The sequence below is a fragment of the Pipistrellus hanaki genome, assembly GCF_964339955.1.
Source record: "Pipistrellus hanaki genome assembly, chromosome: X".
In the NCBI taxonomy this organism is placed as follows: Eukaryota; Metazoa; Chordata; class Mammalia; order Chiroptera; family Vespertilionidae; genus Pipistrellus; species Pipistrellus hanaki.
The window spans coordinates 26,082,192-26,104,340 of record NC_140524.1 but is presented as its reverse complement, the minus strand read 5'-3'; the positions used below and the strand labels follow the sequence as shown (position 1 = coordinate 26,104,340).

At 34.5% G+C, this 22,149-nt stretch overlaps 1 protein-coding gene across 8 annotated transcripts in view; it reads right to left on the bottom strand.

Moving 5' to 3' along the window:
* ENOX2 (ecto-NOX disulfide-thiol exchanger 2) overlaps window positions 1-22,149 on the bottom strand; it is a 293,057-nt gene that overhangs the window by 236,269 nt on the left and 34,639 nt on the right. Inside the window, exon 1 of one of the 8 annotated variants that reach the window (XM_084870725.1) lies at window positions 10,877-10,918. The exons of the other annotated variants lie outside the window; for them this stretch is intronic. The gene's annotated coding sequence lies outside the window, so the exon portion shown is untranslated. Of the gene's footprint in view, window positions 1-10,876; window positions 10,919-22,149 lie in introns of those variants that run through there. 8 annotated transcript variants of the gene reach the window in all.

Sequence of the window (22,149 nt, the reverse complement as noted above, 5' to 3'; positions counted from 1 at the left end):
CTGTGACCTTGAACAAATTACCTAACCTTCTTAGGCCTATCCAAAAGATCTTTAAAATGGTATGCTAGACCAATCAATGGTTTTCAGCTGTTTTTAAGTTGTCAACCCATTCTTCAAATAGATGGGATGCCCTATATATAAATAAGTTGAAAGTGCAAATCTTATGCTTGAATCACAGTGGTCATTACAGTCCTACAATTCTTCTCCGGGGCTTCCCCCGTTCTCTGGAAACAGCTCTATACAGATACTAGTACATTTTGAAAATCTATGGGCTAGATGATCTTTAAGGTCTCTTATAAACCTAACATTCTATTACTGACTCTGAAATTTTCCTCACTTACATCTTCAAAAATCTTAATTTAATCTAATCCAGCAAGTATTTGTTGAATGTACCAATATAACCTCATAGAAAACACAAGACAGAACTTCTACTCTGGAAGAGCTCATCATTTTACGGGGTTAAACAAAATAAATAAAATGAGGATGCACTTCAAAGGAAAGAGTGTTTTAAGGATCCAAACACCATAAAGATCAATTTCTCTATTTTTTGTATGGCTGTATAATCAGTTCCTGTCGTAGCAGGTGCTTCATAAATATGCATGGATGAATGGAGATACAAATAAGTGGATGGATGGGTGAATGGATGGGTAAGGCTGTTATCGTACTCATATTCAATGAAATTCAGCCAAATGATATAGTTAAAAGTACTTTACATATTTTAGATAATTTTTCTTATAAGCACAGTGTTATAAGAAAAGCAGCCTAATTTCTTAATTAGTCACTTTACTATACACTGCCTATAATTACTTATGAATGATGGTATCTTATTAGAATAAAACCGGAGCAAAAAAGTGCACCTCATTATGGTAGGCCCCAACTAGAGTCAGCAGAGCAAATAAAGGAAACTTCTATCTAATCATTTGAAATATAATTTTGTGGGAGCAAATGACACTAAATTTTGCTTTGGCAGGAAATCATTCTTTCAGTGAACCTGTTTTTATGGAGGTCATGCATGTGCTGCAAGCAAGCAAGTCTCCAAAGTAGGTAAATCAAGTTAGAAATGAGGGCCATTTTCTCTGTCCTTCTCATCCCCATTAGTACTAGGAAAAAGCCTGGGAGGTCAAGAGGGAAGCTGCTTCTCTTTTTTCATCCCAAGCTTAAATTCTGTCATGTAAGATATGCTTTGTCTTCTTAGAGTCAAAGTCAGCCAGCAGGCACTTAAGTAAAATTAAGGAAACTGCACCAATGACAGAAAATTTGATAGAAAGCTTGTTGGAGACAGCTCATTTGTATAAAAGCTTTGCTTGTTTAAAGAACGATATAATTTCTGGAAGAAATTTTTCTGGAAAGGGCCAGGTGGCTCTGTAGTTTTATAGCTCCTGTGATATCAGTTAACCAAGAGAAGTGTTATATATAACTTCTGTTCTCAAAACTGAATTGTGTTTCCCTAGAAGGCTATTACATTTGAAACGACATTACAGTGGATTTAAATTCCATTTTTGTTTTATCATAGCACTAATATTTTATTATGGTATAGTATTCCTATTCTGGATATGCCTTATAAATAGACATATATTTATAAACATCTGGGAAGGTTTAAAATGTGTGTGTTTTTCAATCTATGGCACTTGATACCTGAGTTGCTTAGAAAGATATCAAACTAATAAATGAAGTGAAAAATATATCCCCCCCTTTCTAGTCTTCCTTGAAGGTACAATAATGTATCAGGGAAAAGGTTGTATCCCTTTCTCTGCTATAAAAAGTAAGAAGACCCTAATATTTGTGGGGCTCCATAAGTAGCTACAATGAAAGCCATACTGAGGAGAGAAATATGGTAGGTTTTGACTGCAGAGATTACATCACTGCTTTCTTCTATTCGTTTTAGCTATTCCTCTGTAAAAGCTGGATTCAATTCAAGGTCTTGAGATTCATTTAGAAGACTGGCATTTGGAATGAGTCCAGTTACTCCAGGGACCACGTGAGTTTTAATGTACCTGTGACAGCTGGCCCAATTGTCATTTGCTTCCATCATCTAAGCAAAATGCGGAAATCTCTGGTTAGGAGTATTCAAATTTTAAAATTGTCATTTTCCATTAGAGGGCTACATCTGTCAACTTTAGAAAAATGTTGCTCCTATGCTAAATTATTTCCCTAGAAGAAGTAATGTGACATACACTGAGTGGTCATATTATTATGATCTCAATGCATAATAATCTGGCCACTCAGTATATATCCTCTATCCTCTATAATAAAAGGCTAATATGCAAATTGTTTCCTCGACCAGGAGTTCGACCAGCAGGCTGGCCGGCCAACTGCCCATGTCCCCTACCCCTGGCCAGGCTGGCCAGATCCCACCCACGCACGAATTTATGCACTGGGCCTCTAATACACACACACACACTGAGTTTCCAGGTTATTATGCATTCAGAGAACATAATAATATAAGTGTATATATAGAGATCATAATAATATAAGTGTATATATATTAGAGGCCCGGTGCGTGAATTTGTGCATGGGTAGGGTCCAGCCAGCCTAGCCAGGGCAAGGGGATATGGGCGGTTGGCCGTCCTGCCTGCTGGTTGAACTCCTGGTCAAGGAGACAATTTGCATATTAGCCTTTTATTATATAGGATATACACTGAGTGGCCAGATAATTATGTGTTCAGAGATCACAATAACCTGGCCACTCAGTGTAGATGAGAGGTGAAAAAAAGAGAAGAAAGTATTTTTCTTCCACTCACACATTTTGATCTAAGTTTGGTTAGTATATATCTACTCTGGAGATTATTGTCTAGTACTGAACAAATTAGTTGAAATTCTTCAAACTAAGTATCCATAATTTTTTGTTCTCTCCTCTATCTTTTGCCCAAATCCCTAGTGAAGTGTTTATTCATTCAACCAATCAATTAAAATACTTTTTTAGAATCCACTATATGCCAGGGACTTCTCTAAGCACTGGAGATACAACAGTGAACAAAATGCAGCCCCTGCCCTTATAAAGATTTTATATTTGGGGGAAATGATCAAATACATAAATATAAAATATCAGCAATAAGTGGTTGAAGAAAATAAAGTGGAGTAAGTATGCATAGAATGGTTATAAAAGGCCACTTTGAAGGGGTGACATTTGAGTACAATTTTGAATGAAGTGAGGACTGGTCTTGGTTTTCTATTGATTAAAAAAAAAAATCCAGGAGGTCACTAAAATTACTGTGTTCAGAGCCGGAATTAAGAATAGACAAAGAGCTGATGAATTTGGGAAATATCATTGGGATATTCAAATAAGTCATAAAGGAGCTAAAGATCATCCACTGAAGGTCAATTAAATGATCCTAAGGATAAAAGAAGGCTGATAGAGGAAATGACTGAAATATATTATTATAATGACCATTATAAATGGAAGTCTATAAGCTGATATATCCAATTCTAGAAAAACACTTTATAAATGGTAAGTAAGAATAATGACAAGTAGATCTGAGTTTCTGGTTCTAGGATGAGTTAAAGAGATATACTTTTCCTTATTTCTCCCACTAAATACAACAAAAAACAAATAAATAACAACAACAACAACAACAAAAACAACCTGGGAATTATACCTAAAACAAAGAGAAGATTCTGAAAGGTAGAGAAAAAATGGCAGACTGGATAGAGGTTTTGGGACCCAAGGAATGACAATGTTATTTTGGATCTTCTTCTACTTTATATATCCCTGACTAGTTATTGGAGAAGCCAACACCCAGAGATGCCAATGAGCACAGATAAAAATAGTTTCAAGAAAGCCTGTTCTCCCTAACCTAAAGCTACAAACAGCAATTCAGAAAACTTTTAGACAATAACCACCCTACTGTTCCCAAACAATATAGGAAAAACTTGGGCCTTACTCTCACCCCCATCAGCAAAGGCTAAGTGGGAAACCTAGACTTCCACCTTCTCCAGATTCTAATGAGGTGACTCAACAAGCCTACTGCGTTGGTGTATCAGAGAAGGCCAAATGTATCTTTCATTTCCAACCAGCAATGTCAATAGAGGTCATGTGGTGAGCAGGAATCAGGCACCCTTTCCTCTATCAGCTAGGAGTAATGTCAGAAAAAGGTCTAGTGGGAACTTCAACTTTTACATCAACCAGCAGTAATGAGGTTCCCCTCTACTTCCCTAGTGTGTCAATGGAAGTTGAGTTGAGAACATGGACTTCTCCTTCCATGTGGTAAGAATAAAGTGGTGACCACTTCCCCTGCCAGCATAATGTCAGAGTAGACCTACTAAAATGGGAGACTTAAATAAGATCCAGAGTTTTATAACATAATATCCAAAATATCAAGGATTCAGTAAAAAAAATCACTTGTCATATGAAGAACCCAGAAAATCTCAACTTAAAGGAGAACAGATACCAACTCCATGACACAAATGCTGGAAACACAGGGCAAGCATAAAAATGCTTAAAACAAATAAAAACACACACAAAGTTTTGGCAAAGAAATATGATAGAAGATATAAAGAACCAAATGGCTCTGGCCAGTGGTACTCAGAGTTTACAGCATTGGCCCACACAGAAAAGGGTTGCAAGTTCGATTACCAGTCAAGGGCACTTACCTGGATTGTAGGTTTGAACCCCTACCCTGATCAGGGCCCGTGAGGGAAGCAACCAATAGATGTGTCTCTCACATTGTTGTTTCTTTCTCTCTCATCCTCTTTCACTCCCTTCCTTCCACTCTTTCTAAAAATCAACAGAAAAAATATTCTCAGGTGAGGATTAACAAAAATCAAACAAACAAAACACACACATAACACACACACACACACACACACACACACACACACACACACACACACACACCAAAGCAGAAGAAGAACCAAATAGAACTTTAAAACTGAAAAACACAGCAAACAAAATAAAAAGTCACAGGATAGGCTCAACAATAGAATGGCGATGACAAAGGAAAGAATTAATGGACTTGAAGATAGAATAATACAAATTGCCTAATATGAGCAATAAAGGAAAAATATAAACAGATCCTCAGGGACTTATGGGACAATAACAAAAGATCTAACATTCGTATGATTGAATTTCCAGAAGAGAAAAAGTAGAGTAGATATTCAGAAAAATAATGGGTGAAATTTTCAGAACTTTCTCCAAATACATAAACCTACCAAATAAAAAAGCTAAGCTAAAACTCCAAATAGGACCCAAAAAAAGTCCACACTTACATTCATAATAATTAAACTACTAAAAACTAAAGACAATTTTTTTTAATCCAGTGAGAAAGAACACTGCTGGACAAACAATAATGATAGCAGATATATAAGCAGAATTATACATCATGTCCATGTGAGGGGCTATTGGGGAATGCTGGGCTGGTTCAATATTTTAAAAGTCAATTAATAGAATCCATTATAGGCTAAAGAAGAAAAAATCACATAATCATATCATTTGATGCAGAAAAAGCACTTGAAAAATTCAAAAGCAATTCATGATTTTTTTAAAAAAGTCTCAGAAAACAGGAGTACAGGGAAAGTTCCTTAACTTAGTAAAGAATATTTACAAAAACCTACAGCTAACATCTTACTTAAAGGTGAAGGACTATATGTGTTTTTCCTATTATTAGGACCAAGGCAAATATATATTCTGAAACCACTCTTATTTGACATAATACTGGAAGTTCTAGCTAGTAAAAAGGCAAGAAAATTAAAGAAAAGGCATACAAACTAGAAAAGAAGAAATAAAACTGTCTCTATTTGCAGATAACATGATGGTCTATGTAGAAAATCTATTATACTACAAGCCAGTCAAAGAAAGACAAATACCATATGATTTCACTTAGTACATGTGGAATCCAGTGAACAATATAAACTAATAAACGAAATAGAGAAAGATTCATAGATACAGAGAACAGACTGACAGCTGTCAGAGAGAAGAGGGAAGGAGGCTGGGTGAAAAAGATGAAGGGATTAAGAAGAAGAAAAAAGAAACCTCATACACAGATAGGAGTACTTTGATTACTAGAGGGATTGGGAAATGTGGGAAGGAAGAAGAGAGTAAAGAGGGCAAAATGGTGATGGAGGCAGAAGTGGCCTGGGGTAGTGAACACACAATGCAATATTCAGATTATGTATTAGAGAATTGTACCCCTGAAACTTATATAATTTTATTAACCAATGTCATTGTTCAATAAAAAATAAATGTTAAAAGAAAAGGGGAAAAAATGAAAACCTCCTAAAACTATTTTGGAATTCAGAAACATCAGCTAAGTCAGTGTTGGTGGTACAGTAGTGAGCATAGTTGCCTTCCAGAAACATCAGCTAATATACCAACAGATAGAAATCAAGTGTATTTCTACATACTAGCAATAAACATTTGAACACCAAAATTAAAAATATATCATTTGCAATCATTCAAAAACAATATTTAGTATAAATCTAATAAAATGCATACATGACTTATATGCTAAAAATTATACAAATGATGAAATAAAAGAAGATATCAATAAATAGAGACACCAACTGTATTCATGAACTAAAAGACTTAATATATTAAAGATGTCCATTCTCCCTCAAAATGACATTTGGCAAGATATGGCTGTCAAAATTTCAGCAAGATTTTTTCTAGCTATAGACAAACATCCTAAAATTTATATCAATAGACAAAGGAATTAGAAAAGCAAAATCAATTTTGGAAAAGAAGAATAACATAAGAGAAATTGGTCTATCCAATTTCAAGATTTGTAAAGCACCAGTACTCAACAAATGGTGCTAGAGCAAGTAAATATTTAAAAATGAACCTGATGTAACTCTGACATATTAAGGAAAAATTAATTCAATTTGTATTATGAACTTTAAAAGTAAATTTTTTTAAAAAATTATCTTTATTATTGAAAGTATTACAATGTGTACAAAAGGAGATAACTTTAAAACGTTAAGAGGAAAGCAGGGGAAAATCTTTGGGCTTGGTGAAAATTTCTTAGACATAGAGTCAAAAGTAAAACCCATAAAAGAAAAAAAAGTTAAATTATATTTCATCAAAATTTTAAACTTTTGCTCTATAAAGACTATTAAGCAGATGACAAAAACAAGCCACAGATGGGCAAACCTCAAATATGTTCAAAGCACATATCTGACAAAGTAACTCATGTACACAAAATATATAAAGAACCCTCAAAGCTCAAATTGGATCACTCAAAGCTTAACAATAAAAATAAAAACAATCCACTTAGAAAAAAAAAAAGTCAAAGGACATGAAGAGATTTTATCAGAAAGGATATTCGAATGGCAAATAACCAGATAAAAAGATATTCAACATAGCTAGCCCTTACAGAAATGCAAATTACTATTGCAATGAGATATCACTCATACCTATGTAAATAGCTAAAATAATAAAAAGTGACACTGCTACATGCTGCCAAGAATGCAGAGAAATTGGATCACTCATATTGCTAGTGGGAACATAAAATGGCATAGCCACTCTGGAAAGCAGTTTGTCAGTTTCATAAAAACGGATGGAATGCCTATCCACTATCATGGTATCCCACATAGAATCCATTTTAATCAAGGAATTTATTCACAGCATATGAAGATGGTAATAATCCCATGCTCCTGAGATTCATTAGTTTTACCATATTCCCCACCGCATGGTATGATCCAGACTTGCTACAGTGGTAGAATAGCCTTTAAAAGATTAAAGTAGCCGAAGCCGGTTTGGCTCAGTGGTAGAGCGTCGGTCTGCGGACTGAAAGGTCCTAGGTTCGATTCCAGTTAAGGGCATGTACATTGGTTGTGGGCACATCCCCGGTAGGGGGTGTGCAAGAGGCAGCTGGTCGATGTTTCTCTCTCATCGATGTTTCTAGCTCTCTATCTCTCTCCCTTCCTCTCTGTAAAAAAATCAATAAAATATTTTTTTTAAAAAGATTAAAGTACACAGTACTAATTTGGTGGTGATGCCTTCTAGGATACAGTATGTTCTTTAAATCAATGTCCAATATATGATTCCACTTATGTGAAGATTAGTAACAGACAATTAACTTATGGCAATAGGAGTCAGAATAGTGGTTGCCTGTGTTAGTTAGAGATGGAGTGGAAGGGGTTATAGGTAATCTTTCTGATATGATGCAAATTATTTATGTCTTCATTGTGGTGATGATAACCAAGTGCATGTGCGTTTTTAAAAATCATCCAAATGTACACTTAAGTTTGTGAATATCACTATGTAAATTTTATCTCAATATTTAAAAACCTTTTTAAATAGCAAAATGTTAGAGAACTCTTTTGTCTCAAATGTAGAAGTAAAAAAAAATTACAAGTTAAAAATTCAAATAACTTGAGATAAATTCACAAATAATATACTCATAATAGACTACAGAAACAAATCATTTTTTTTCCTCCCAGGGAGGCATATGATGATTTCCTAATAAAGCACTCTCAGAATCATGTACAGGCTGAATAACAGATATGCCTCATCATGAACATTTTTTTACATTTCTACCTATGAATTAAAGTCTACCAATGGGAAAAAATCTAGCTTTATCCTTTTAGCTTATGATAAATGAGTAATAAATACCCTTTAAAAAGTCCATGATGGCAGTACCTTCTTCTTTTTCCCCACCAGTACAAATTTCAGTCTTCCCATAATAACTTATTTTACAGAGTAAAAGTATTCCAGATCTAACTGGTAAGAATTGGCTGTACTACAATAACACAGATGTATATTGATTACCCTGGGGGAGATGATATCCCAATACTATCAAATGCATAGCATATTGTTATTTGATATGTTGCTCCTGCTTCTGAGATGCAAATCAGTTATTCTGTTCCATAACTAGTAATATTAGAAGTATAAGTGTAAGAATTGGAAACAATTCAAAGTTGTAGAGAAAAATTTATAACTCTCTAAACTGAAACTGGCATAAAAAGTAACCACTCATTCATCTCTTAAGTATTTATTAAGTGCCTACCATATGTCAAAGCCTGTACTAGGTGTCCAGCATTTAAAGATGGGTAAAATAGCATCATTGACTTCTAAGAAGTAATAGCCTAAATGAGAGAAACAAATAAATGAACATATAATTATAAAGTAGTATCATCATGGCAACAATAAAAATATGAACAAGACATAACCAAGTACAGAGGAAAGACAAGGGAAGGTTTTCTGAATGAGATAGTACCTGAACTGACTTTGAAGGATGAGCAGGCATTAGCTAGGTAGGTGATGAGAAATGTAGAGAGGGCCTTTCAGGCACAATGGACTACATAAGGAAAGGCAGAGACATGGAGGAGAGAAGCAGAATAAACTATGAATAGATTAAGCATTTTAAGAAAGGGAGTGACAGGATCCAATTTTAAATAGAAAGTCTGGCAATGTGAGGGATGCATCAGAAGGGACAAAAGGGGAGGCAAGAAGAGCTAACTAAGAGACTGTTGTAGTTTAGAAAGCAGTAATGTGATGTTGAACTAGGGAGGGCAATAGCAATAGAGAGAATAGAGCAGATTGTGGTCAATGGTGAATTTTACTTAACTTGGCTTTCAAGATGCCATACTCTCTTGATTTCCCTCCTACCTCTCACTGGCCATTCCTTTTCAGTTTTCTTTACTGATTTCCCCTCTATTCCCCAACTTTTAAAAAAGAGGATTAACTCAGGACTCAGTCCTTGGATCTCTTTCTATCTTTACTCTCTTGACTTTAGATTCTATGTATGTGCTAAAGACTGCCAAATGATGGTTCATGCCCAGATCTTTCCATCATACTCCAGACTCATATACTCCCCTACCTGCTTGACATTTCCACTTAGATGTCTAATCAGCATCTCAAACTAATATGACCAAAACTGAACTCCTGCATGTCAAGCTTATTCTAACTATAGTCCTTCCCATTTCTATAAGTGTACCTCCTTCCTCAGACCAAATAACTTTGAATTCATCCTTGACTTCTTCCTTGCATACTTCATATCTGATCTATCAGCAAATCCTATTTATTGTACCCTAATAATATATCCTAAATCTGTCCAATTCTCATCATCTAATACTGTTTCCACCCTGCCTCCAGCAGCCATCATCTCTTGTTTGGAATTTTACAGCTGCTTCCTATCTAGTATCCCTGATTCTACCTTGCCCTTACACTTAGAATCTCTTTCCAAGACAGGAGCCATCACAAAGCTTTGAAATGCCAGATCAAAACACTGTTGTGCTCAAAATCCTTGGAAGTTTTCTAGTTTTATTCAAAGTAAAAACCAATGTCCTTACTATGGTCTCAGGCCCTATAATATCAACTCTCTTGTCCAATTATTCACTTGTAAATTAACCTCCTATCTCATTCCCTTGCTCATCTGCTCTATTTAGCCACACTAACTCCTTGACTGATTGATAGTCCCTTGAACAACTCAGACACTCTTGACCAGTGGTTCTCAATCTTTCTAATGCCGCAACCCTTTAATACAGTTCCTCATGTTGTGGTGACCCCCAACAATAAAATTATTTTCATGGCTACTTCATAACTGTAATTTTGCTACTGTTAATGAATCGTAATGTAAATATCTCCCTCGCAGGCCTGGTCCCTCCCAACTGCCCTCCCATGGTGGCCATCTTGTGGCAGCCATCTTGTATCCACATGGGGGCAGCCATCTTGTGTTGAAATAATGGTCAATTTGCATATTACTCTTTTATTAGTAGGATTTGTCACACGTTTAGTCTACTTTTCCTATCTCCGCCTTGAAATATGCACTAAAATAATATATGGGACTGCATTTAACTGTAGTTTATATCTTATTTTATATTAAATTATACTAATTGAATTATAGCACTAAAATTAAAATGTAGTTACAGTTAATGTCAACCATTTTCTGCTATTTTTCTGTATGGTTCTATAATTGTAGGAATCATAGATAAATTTTACCTTTTGATGTTAACTTTTGTTCTCACATGGCTTTTCAGTTTCTTGTACTGTTTCAATAAACAATATCTTTAGAACTCATATGTGTGTATATAATTACATATAAATTAATATACATGTATTTAAGCTTTGACATTTTTCTAAAACTCTTTAATTATGGAAGAAGATATAAATTTTCATACTTTAAGAGATAGGATATGTTCCTGGTTTCATAAATAAAAAGTTGGCTTTAGCTCTGTACCTTCCCCTTTTGTAAAACTTCAGTTGTGTCTTTTGAAGATAAAACAGGTATCAAAAAATCTGTAACAGAAAGTTTCTAAGATGATTCCCAATAATCCGTGCCTCCTGGTATTCACAAACCTTTCTGCAATTAGCTCTCCTTGAATTTGATCTGAATATATTGATTTGTCATAATTATATGGCTAAAGTGATGGGATGTTACTTCTGAGATTATGTTTCAAATGACTGTATTAGGATATAAAATGAGCATTCTTTCTCAGGCTCTTGGATTGCTCTCTTTGGGGTAGCCAGCTGCCATATCATGGGGCAGCCCTCTGGAAGCCTATGTGGCTAAGGTCTGTGGTTGGCTAACAAGCACACACTTGAAAGCCAACTCTCCTATCCATCCAATCCTTAGATGAGACCACAGTCTAAAATCCTAAACCAAAGGCATCTAGCTAAATCATGCCTAGATTTCTGACCCACAGAAATGGTGAGATAATGTTTTCTGTTTAACATGCTAAGTTTGAGGGTAATTTGTTACACACAAGTTGATAACTAATACAAAAGTCCAAGCTCAATAGTCATTACTATATAACTACTTTATGAGGAAATCCACAAATATCTAATAACTTATTTTCTCCAGTAAAATCACATATATTTCTCCTTTATAGTTACTTATACAAAAAAAAACAACACAAAAAAAAACGAAATAAAATTATTTTAACCATAAAATTGGACATAGTCTTTTCAATCCAACCAACTCACTGGTCTTCTGAGGGACTTGCAACTAAAATTTATGAAACAAGACCAAAACAAATGTAAACTAACTCAAACTTCTTAATGGCTATGATTATGACGGCTTAAATTCCAAAGTTGTTATTAATTTAGATACAAAATTATTGCATCAGACACCACCAGAAAAAAAGAATATATCCTATACAGATTAATAGCACATCCTAATAGGACTGGAAGGTAAGGCTATCAGTAGTGTTTTAGTCTATAGAGTTCTGCAAATACACATACATCATTTACCTCTCTCTGGCTGCCTCACATGCAAGTCAGCAAAGCTAACAATCCACCTCCATTTTCAATGTGCATGCATATCTACAACATTATGCTAGCTTCCAATAATAGTGCCTGAGAAGCATTTAGAGAGAATTGATATATCTGCAGATGTTTGTGTCTGAAGACATGGATCATTAATTATTTCCTTCAATGTGTTTATATTTATAAAATTTGCAAAACTTTTAGCAGCATTAGCCAAACATCTTCATTTAGTTATTGATTACCCACTTTATGCCAAGTATAATTCTAGGCACTTAGGAGGCATTGAGTAAGATATACAATACAAAGATCCCTGCTTTCACAGAGCTTGCTTTATTTCTTAAATATCTTTTCTATGAAATGTGACATGGTTGATTTTCATCTCCTTCTTGAAACCCTATCCTCCCTTGGCTTCTGCAATCTGATATTATTTTGTTCCCCTAATAGACTTCAATTTTTTTTTCAGTCTTCTTCACTTGCTACTCCTATCAAAAACTACTAGCTTTATCATAAGGTTTAGTTCCTGGGCTCCTGATTTATATAATTTGTTCCTCAGAAAATGCATTTATTTCCTTAAGCCCAGTGATCATCTCTTTAATGTAGCCTCTCAAGTTTATAGTTCTTGTCCAACTTCTTATATGGTGAGTCTTTATGTACACATACTAGTATTTATATTAGGATAATCCCACATCTTCAACAAAAAAGTTAATAACATAATAATCTACTACTTAAAATGGATTTCTTATGCTCTTTTATAATCCATCAATGACAGAACTATTCTTTCTGTCATCTAGTCTTAAAATTAATCCCCCCTTTCTAATCAATCAAGTCCTGTTCATTTTGCCTTTATAATATCTCTTATAGCCATTATTTATTTTGCATTCCCATGACTAGGTCCTCATCACTTCATGCATGTATGGCCATAATATTGTCCTAATTGATTTCTAGTATTTCTATTTCCAACCTCTAGATTTATTTTCATAAAATATCACTTTTATCATGCCATTATCCTGAATCACAAATGTTTACTACTTTCCCATTGTCCATAAATTCTAAATTCTTCATCCTGACATTTAAAGCTTCATAATTTGGCTGTAGTCTATTTATATAACTAATTTCTTGTTATTCACCAGTGAAAACTATTTACTCTAGTCAAGATGACCTCCTTATAGTTCCTAGAGCATATTATGCTTGTTTTGTTCTCTAGGATTGCTCATAATGGTCAGCAAGCTTGGAAAGTGTTTTTCCCACTCTTGTTCTACAAAACCCTAGCTATGCTTAAGTCTCTCATTTCAACAAATCTTTTACCATTTTAGTTCACACTCTTCATTCTTATGGTTTAGTGCTTACTGTCTGTGTAATTAGGTTTGGCACTTAGTCATATTTTCCCATTTTATATTTTTCATTATTTCAGTTTCCCTTACAGGAGTTTAGGCTACTTAACAGTAAGAAAACAAGTGTCCTCGTTTCTTCTTCCCACCATTTTTTTTAATAGTCCATAATAGCAGTTCTAAAACTTTTTGGTTAAGATGCCTATAATTTTTTTGAAAGTATTGAGGATCTCAAAGGTTCTTTGATTTTTGTCAGGTATATCTATCAATACCTTATACTAAAAATTATATCTGTGACTTTTTTAGAGTATTGTTTAATTAATTTAAATATAACAATAAATCTAACACAAGTTAACATAAATGTTTAGAAAATAACTATATTTTCCCAAACAAAATTTAAAAAATGTCTTTGTTTTACAAATTTGCAAATATATTTTACAGAAGTTTCCTAGAAGACAACTGGATTCTTATGTCCACTCTGCATTAATCATTTGTGATATGTTCTTTAGTATATGAAGAAAATCTGACATCATGTAAATATGTCATTGAAAATGGAGGAGTACTTAAATACTCTTTTCAGGTAATTATGGATATTCTTCTTTAACACTGCACCAAAATTTGACAATGATAATGTCTTTAAGATAAATGGAATGGGGAAACTGAATCTACATTAATGAACTTTTGAAATTTTGTTATATTTAAACCCAATGGTCAATCTCATACTTTTAATAGATCTTTTTATCCAGGCATGACTTTACAACACTGATCATTTAACAAACATTGTTTCATTGAGTTATGCAGATCTTCCAAATGGAGATACATTTCACCATATGACATTTTAAAAATCACAAAAGTTAATATCACTGCTGATCTCGTCAGAAAAGGCTGTAAGTATTGTAAGGTCACAAGCTTATGGTGACAAATTACAAGTGTTTGAAAATTCTAATTTTTACTTTAAATCTCAAATTTCATCATTGACAACAAATATTGTCAGCTATTGTTCTTAAAATAATGGACTTACTCTATTTTTCAGAAATGTCTGCCAAACAGCCAAGACTGAATAACCATAGTCGTTAGTTGTTCTTTCAAGAAAATTGGAGTTCTACGTAAAAAAGGTGTTAGTTCAGTTTGCAACCCAATCATGCAAGTGCTTTACCTTAAGACATTATCATGCTTCTGTATGTATAAGAAGTGCTTTAAGCATACTTCCCATTTGAGTTCATAAAATATATGAACTCATCAAATTGTGTACACTAAATGTGTATAGTACTTTGTATATCAATTATACCTCAATAAAGCTGTTAAAAAGATATGTAACAAGGGTCAAGATTTAATGAAATTAATAATATTTACTGTTTTATCAAAGACATTATTAAGTGAAAATGTCTTTCTCTTTTAACTGTGAGTGTGATGGTAAAGAATATAATTACTAACTAGTATGGTTTGTTGCCACTCCCTTGATTTGTGCCAAGACACCAACAGTTTTCCCACCATTCTCTTGCACCATCAGTGAAAACCTCAACAAGGGGAAAACAGCAAGTAATGCCTTAGAATTATTGTGAACATAGTTTTGATCTCTCAGACTCTCTGACAGTCGTTTTTTTCTTTATTGATTAAGATATTATATGTGTGTCCTTATCCCTCCACTGCGCCCCTATCCCCCAACTCATGCCCTCACCCTTTTGGTGTCTGTATCCATTGGTTAGGCTTATATGCATGCATACAAGTCCTTTGGTTGATCTCTCCTCCTTACCTCCACCCTCCCTATCTTCCCTATGAGATTTGACTGTCTAATCGATGCTTCTCTGTCTCTGATCTGTTTTTGTTCATCAGTTTATGTAGTTCATTATATTCCACAAATGAATGAGATCATGTGATATTTATCTTTCTCTTACCGGCTTATTTCCCTTGAGGATACCAAGGGGTATGGACACATACTGGGAACCACTCACAGTGGTGGTACACTTGAATCTACACTTTGAGGTTGACACTATACCTAGAACTCTTCCATTCTTCAGTTTTACCTCTGGTCACTCCACTGTTTTCTTATTGAGCTCAGTTCTCTTCTTTTACCATATACTCTATGAATGATATCATTTACTTAATAGTTTTAGTTACTACCTATGAACTAATGATTTCACCAAATCTATATCTCCAATGTAGATTTGTCTTCTGTTCCGCAGATCTATATTTCTGATTAATATCGTGTAGATACTTACAAATTGATATACTCAAAACATAATTCATTTTTTTCTTGTAAATTCATTTATATTCCTGAATTTTCTATGTAGGCTGTTAGCACCTTTGTTCTTCCAGTCACCCAAACTAGAAATCTACCAGTCATCCTTAACTCTTCCTCACTTTTACCCATAAATGGCCAGCCAGGTAACATCGAATTATGATACTGTGGTAACATCAATATTGTAATACAATGGGGAGTGGCAAAGCATAAATCAAACTAGAGAATGCATGTTCCATTGAAGAGACATTCATATTCAAACAGTGCATGGGCGAAACAAAGCATTTGTTAGTTGCCAGCTTGTGATACTTGGTAACTCTGAAATATCTGTCTTTCCATTTCCACTGCTATTTTTCTAATTTATATCCATATCATCTCTTGCATAGCCTATTGCAATAGCCTTAAAACTGACCCCTCTGTCTCCAATTTCTACAAATACATCCCCTTGCTGAATTATCCAGATTTACCTTTTAGGAGGCAAAGAAAGTGGTCTAACATGCAAATCTGGTCACTTATTTAAAACCCTAGATTAAAATACCATTATAGTTCCCACTCACCTATAAGGAAAAAATACATATTCCTTAGCACAATGTTAATCTATAACCTATTTCCCTTCACTTACTACTTCAATTTAGCTTTTCTCTACTTTTCTATTCTTAGCTATAGAACTAAGACTTACTAATTGGTTCTTATATGCCAAGCACTGTTCCAAATTACATACATTGACTCATTAGTCCTCACAACCATGAAGATATGTATCACTATGAAGCCCATTTTACAGATGAGGAAACTGAAGCACGAAGTTAAATTGAACCATTGGGAGTTCATCACATGTTTCAGGATTCTGTGTCTTTGCATCTGCTATTCACTCTGACTGAAATAGTTTTTGTTTTCTAACAAACTTCTACCACTTTTCAAGATTTAGATCAAATGTCATCTATTTGAGCTACTTCTCTGGCTAACCCATTCCCCAGGTAAAATTAAGTACTAGGTGTACCAGTTAATAATGCAGATTTTTTTTCAATAGATGGAGTTACACATGTGTTGCTATACCAGTATATGAGATTAGATATGTATGCTATTTTGTTGTATTGTCAGCAAGCTTCAAAACTTCATGTCAAATTTGCTGAAGGTATTAACATCATAGATATTTTTACACTTAAAATGTCGAAAAATGAATAAAAATTTCATGCCAAAAAAAAAGAGCATTTGTAGGAAGTTTTAATTCATTATTTTGAAGAAGAAAATATTGTATACTCCAGGAAGCTTATGGTGAACATGCTCCATCTCAAGATACTTGTGAACGCTTGTTTAAAAGTGTTGATTTCGATGTGAAAAACAAACAACATCCAGGTCAACCGAAAAAGTTTGAACACCAACAATTACAAGCATTATTGGATGAAGATGCGTGTCAAACTCAAAAACAACTTGCAGAAAGTTTACATGTTGCTCAGCAAACAATTTCTGATTGTTTACAAGCAATGGGAAAGATTTTAAAGGAAGGAAAATGGGTGCCAAACCAATTGAACAAAAGACAAAGAGAAAATCGAAAAGTCATCAGTAAAATGTTGCTTCAATGGCACAAAGAAAGTCTTTTTTGCATCAAATTGTGACTGGTGATGAAAAGTGGATTTGTTTTGAGGACAGCAAATGCACAAACTCGTAGGTTGATTCAGGTCAACCATCAACATTGACTGCAAGGCCAAATTGCTTCGGAAAGAAGACAATTCTATGCGTTTGGTGAGATCAGGAAGATTGTGGTGTATTATGAGCTTCTAAAACCAGGTGAAACCATTAATACTGATCACTACCAATAACAAATAATCAATTTGAACCATGCTTTCATTGTAAAATGACCACAATGTACCAGAAGACACGAGACAAAGTAATTTTGCTTCATGATAATGCACCATCACAAACTTCAAAACCAGATAAAGACACGTTAAAAGATCTTGCCTGTGAAGTATTAACCCACCAGCTATATTCACCAGATCTTGCTCCTTCAAATTACCACTTGTTCCGATACATGGCACACACACTTTCTGAGCAGCACTTCAAAACACATGAAGAAGTGGAAAATTGGGTCTCTGAATGGTTTGCCTCAAAACAAGAAAAGTTCTATTGGGACGATATCTACAAATTACCTGAATGATGGGGGGAATGTGTAGCTAACCATGGACATTACTTTGAATAAAGCACTTTTGATGTTTCTCTTGAAATTATCATGTTTTATTTGATTACAAAATCAGTCAATATTAACTTGTACACCTAGTATTCTTTCATACTTTTGGAAATATAAACTACATATTACAACTTACCAAAAATAAACATCTGCCTAGCACATAGTACAGCAGAACAGTGGGTTACCAGTAGCAGATAGTCCTTGCTATAAACAGTACACTACAATTTCTACTTTTATGAAAAAGTGAGAAGAACAAGGTAAGGGTGGTTTTGTTCCTGCACCCCATTCCCAACCTCACTCTTCTATAACCCCTATCACATACCCCATGACAGGTAATCCTAGATGACTTGAAGCAAAAGTCATAACTTTTATATATTGGATAACCCTTATCTGGAGCCTTACAATCCATGAGGCTTAACCCCACTACATAATCTCTCAATAAGGTGATATTTATTTGGATAATTGGAACTGTCAAAATCAATAAGAAAAGTTTAAAAACAGCCATGACAAGACATTCTGAAATGAGGAAGAGAATATAAGTCACTGATTACTATGATTTTTACAGAGAAAGCTATACAGTCTTTCCTAAATTGAGCATTAAGGTATAAAAGCTCCTTATTCTCTAACACATTTAGCGTTTGAACATGTGTAATCTAGCATCTTCCACTAGGCAGGAATTTAATGAACATTTTGTGAGAACATCTGTTTGTTATTTATCTTTGTCTCATTCTACACATCACAAATCCCTTTTTACCACCAGGACAGAATAAAAATCACCATTTTATTATATAGTGTTCATAAATTTAAACTTCAACTAGTTAAAGAGAAGCAATCGTCAGCACTGTATTCTACCTGATGTTACAAGGAAGTACAAAGGTGAGGCAGTAGAGGGAAACTATTAAATATATAAATCCTTTTAACACACACTCTGCCAATGGCTACTATGTTTTACTGTTCCAGCTATTGCTAAAAAGAATTAAAAGCTGCTCTATCTTTCTAGAAGGGCATTCTTTTTTGCCCTCTTGAGTCCATGTCCAAAAAAAAAAAAAAAAAAAAAAAAAAGGAATGGTTTTGTCTTAATAACTATTTTTTGCTCTATGTTCTACAGGGAGAAATTTAACAAAGAAACAAATGAGATTATCAGGTATTGATCTTTCCCCCAAAGCTTTATTGAGATATAAATGACATACAACATTCTGTAAGTTTAAGGGGTATAATGTGATGATTCGATATATGTGCATATTATAAAAAGAATGCTACAATAAGATGAGTTAACACTTTGAAAATCTGGGAAACAAGAGAGAGCTACTATATTTTCTTCAATACATCTATCTTATTTTATGAAGCTACTGAATGGAATTTCGAAGTGCTCCCACTACTCATTTTTTAGAAGGAGCCAGACTCAAGGCCTTTGTTATCAGGAATGGCCAGTGTCATGAGCTGAGGCTAGTGCAAAGCTTAGGTAAAGTGACTATAGCCATTTCTGGAAATATATCCATCATAATATCTACCTGAAAACGTTATGTGTTTTAAGGTAGTTAACAGCATAGAATAAAATCTTCAGCAAAACAGTAGTTATAGTTGATTTTTCCTAGATTCAAATATACTATCCTATATGCTACCAAGAATAATAAAGTAAGGAATAAGAAAGGCACAGTCCTTGCCTTAAGAACTTATAATCATTTCTTTCCACTATCCATTTATAATACACAAACATCAGTTTTATATAAGAACAAATTTAGCCATGTAAACTCACTAAAAAATAGGGGGAGATATAATACCCAATTAAACATTGATTCTGATGATACAGCAAATAGTATTGCAGATCATAGAAGGGGAAAATCATTGTATGCTGGCAGAAGAGGGGTGCTTTCTATGATGTACGGAATTTGAATTTGGTAAATCGGATAGGATTTAGAAAGATAAATGTGGAGGACAAGCTAATCATAAAATTAATCTATATCATGCACCTTAATTCTATCCCAACACTTAAGTTCTTTACTACAGAAGTGTTTTGAAAGTCCCTCCCCATAATACCATCAAACAGGTAAGGAACATATGTTCCTTTCTAAGCCACTGGGAAACAGAAGCCTCAGATAGGAATTGATCTGAATATTTGATTTAAGTAATTGATGTTAAAATATGATTGAAGATTAATCATTCCATGAGACATTTGTATCTTAAAAGCAGAGGTCATCAACCAATACAGAATCTCTAATTAGTACAAATTTTCTTTCTGTTAATCCTCACCTGAGGATATTTTTTTCCATTGACTTTTAGAGAGAGTAGAGGGTGGGGAGAGACAGAGAGAGAGAAACATTGATGTGAGGGAGACATATTGATTGGTTCCCTCCCGCACACTCCCTGCCATGGGCCAGAGATCGAGATGCCTGCAACTGAAGTACATGCCCCTGACCTGAATTGAACTGTGACCCTTCAGTCCACAGACTGATGCTATAACCATTGAACAAAATTAGCTAGGGCTCCAATATTACCCCGAGGTGGCATATCCCTTATCTACTTGATTTCAATATCATCCTATACTTAATACCTACCAACTATTACCTACTCAAATTTCCAATCTACCTCTGCCTGTCAGATCATCATACAAACAGGGGCAATGAAGAAAGGAAAGAAATGAAAAGAAGGAAGAAAGGCAGGGAGAATTTATTGTAAAAGCTAGATGAAACCTATAAAACCAGCTTTCTAATTAAAATCCTGATTGAATTCACTTAGTCTTAGGGACTGGATTCTCTCCTCCATAAGAAGTGCTTATCATGGTCTAAAAAGGTAAACACTGTTCCATTTGTAATGCGGAAACACAATCTGGCACTTTTGGCACCATCTGAGTCATAGAGTGTGAGGAAATTAGAAAGGCTCTATAGAACAACTGACTCTTTCGTAGTAAAATTTGGGAAGAAAGGACAAAGGCTAATAAAAGCAGCAGAGCAAGATTGGCAGCATAGGCAATTAGAGGAGTGCACGAAAGTAGATCAAACAATGGAGATGATACAGATCTACATCTCAAGAACAAAAAAGAAAATTTAGAAACTAGTGTTAAGCAAGGGAATGAAGAAAAATAAGGAAAGCAAAGAAATAAAAGACAGATTATAAACACCTGGTACATGTAGGAGGGCCAGATTCATGTGTAGCTTTGAAATCTCAATAAACTTTTTTGTAACACTCTATTCCAATTTCAAAAGGTATCACTACTATGGTTAAAAAGCAAAAACAAAACAGAAAATACAAAAACAATACACATATACATACACATGCATACTTACATAAATACATGGATATGCACATATATGAGCATAAGCATTATAACAGAAATAAATGCATAGACTAGTGTACATACCCCCTCAGCACACACATGAATACACACACACACACACACACACACACACACACTACACACGCATGCACTCCAGGATGAGAGTGAACAAACAATAGGAAACAATCTCTGACTTAGGTAATTTTCTCCTTCAACTTTGTCTCTTGGCTTCTTCACTGAAACAGGAATTACCCTAATGCATTATGTATGTTGGTCTATAAACAGGGCTCTTCATTTTGGTTGTCTTATATTACATATTTCCAACATGGGGGTTCTGGCTACTTCAGAAATAAAAAGATGTAAAAAAAATATAGGCTTTAATTATGAAGTGGAATTACTGGTGAGAAAAGGTATATGGAAATTATATATGGAGTCTACCCCCCTCATTGGGTCCCATTCTAAATGAGGTTTGTAAAAATTAGTAACTCTCTAGACTCAATGCAATCACTTTCAAAAGCCAAGCTGGCTTTTTAAATTTTTTTATTAAATTATTATATGTATACATATCTTACCATTGCCCCCCCGACTCCCATACATGCCCTCCCTCCCCAGAGTTTTGTGTCCATTGGTTATACTTATATGTATTCACACAAGTCCTTCGGTTGATCTCTTATCTCCCCCATATACACTGCCTGGTCTGTGTGGCTCAATGGCTGAGTGTTGATCCCCACACCAAAAGGTGGCTGGTTCAATTCCTAGTCAAGGCACATGCCAGGGTTTCATGCTCAATCCCCAGTAGGGGGTGTGCAGGAGGCAGCTGATAGATGTTTCTGTTCCATTGATGTTTCTTTATCTCTCTCCATCTCCCTTCCTCTCTCAAAACAAACAAACAAACAAAAAAACACACACAAAAAACACATAGTTTTTAAAAAAAGAAATTAACACAGAGATTCTAAAATTTAAATGGAAATACAGACAGTCCTC